We start from the raw sequence: 1,640 nt of genomic DNA on the forward strand, positions 1-1,640 counted from the left end.
TGTGTGTGTGAGTGTGTGTATGTATATATATATATATATATATATATATATATATATATATATATATTATATATATATATATATATATATATCTTCAATTTATGAATACCTTGAGATTTTTATATCGAAATTCAATTGAACATTTACATTCATTTACATATCGCACCTCCTTCGTGTTCTCTTCTGTGGTACACATTGAGAGATAGGTAAGCATTCTTTGTTATTAACTGTCGTTCAGGCATGACTTGTATGTCTTGGCTCGACGCGAATACCAATGTCATTGCTATAGTATGATCTAGAGGCCTTTATTGTTCCTTCATAGCCAGATCATATGTTTGCACTCACCTTCAACGTGAAAGTTTAATGGTTACTACACACTACACTTCCGTCGGGGAGTTATATTTATTTCAACGTATTTGTTATATACAGGCTGTACCGGTGGTGATTATGCGGACATGTGTATTTAAGCGCAGTTCCAAAACAATGGTAGCCCGCAACACCTTTCGCATTGCGTTTAGCACGCAAAGGAGATATAATAGTTCTGTGTGGCTCTTGAATAACGTATTGCGATGCTTTCCCCTCAGAGAGTACAACGCATATATAAAGTTATGATCCATAATCACGGTGTTCGTATCGTATGGACTGGCCATATTAGACTATCAGCAAACTTGCATTTCAACACTCCGTCATTGTATACAAAACTTAGTAGTAATATTGACTCATCTTATTCATCTCGGATATATTCCAACACTCCAGCATTGTATACAAAACTTAATAGTAGTATTGACTCATCTTGTCTAATCTCAGATATGAAGACACCGCATCTACGGATCGGCCTGCGCCAGAGCTCAACTCCATGCACGCTTACTTTCTCAAGCCAGGAAATGCTTCGGTATGGATTATTCGAACCCGATTTCACTTGAGGTTATATATGCACATACACTTGTATGTGTCTATATACATATGCACGCATACTTTCTTAGCCAGGAAATGCTTCGGTATGAACTGTCCGAACCCGGTTTATCTTTGGGTTGTTCTACGGTTTATGCACATGTATAAACATGTGCGCGCAGTTTTTCGATGTGAATTGTGAAGATCGTGTGCAAGCCTAGTTCCCCCTCAGCACTCCCTTTGTCATCTGGGCTAGGCCCAGCGTTCGGTGGCCTCCAATAAGCACACGCAGTTGCAATGCTCGCTCGTGGATGTGTTCGTTATTGATTCGCTTGTCTTGGGGAACTACTCCTATGTCTTATCTACTATCTCCATTTGAAATATAACTTGTGGTTCTCCATGACTCAGCAGTACCATATCGGTGTAGATACCTTGTTCTGCGCACACTCCACAGTCGCATTGCATGACTCATATATGACTCATTGGTTCTCATGACTTATATATGACTCATTGGTGCTCATGACTCATGTGTGACACATTGGTGCTCATGACTCATGTGTGACTCATACGTTACCCCTACCTCGTGTGCTGCAGATGCCTGTGCTGTTCACTGTGACCACTCTGCTGGCGGGGCGTAGTTTCCAGTCGTACTCTGTCATTGCCAGTCAGAACGGCGTACCCGTTCTACATCTGCAGGTATTGTAACGTTTTACATCTGCAGGTATTGTGATGTTTTACATCTGCAGGTA

Source organism: Sphaeroforma arctica (assembly GCF_001186125.1).
Source record: "Sphaeroforma arctica JP610 unplaced genomic scaffold supercont1.2315, whole genome shotgun sequence".
NCBI classification, from domain to species: domain Eukaryota; class Ichthyosporea; order Ichthyophonida; genus Sphaeroforma; species Sphaeroforma arctica.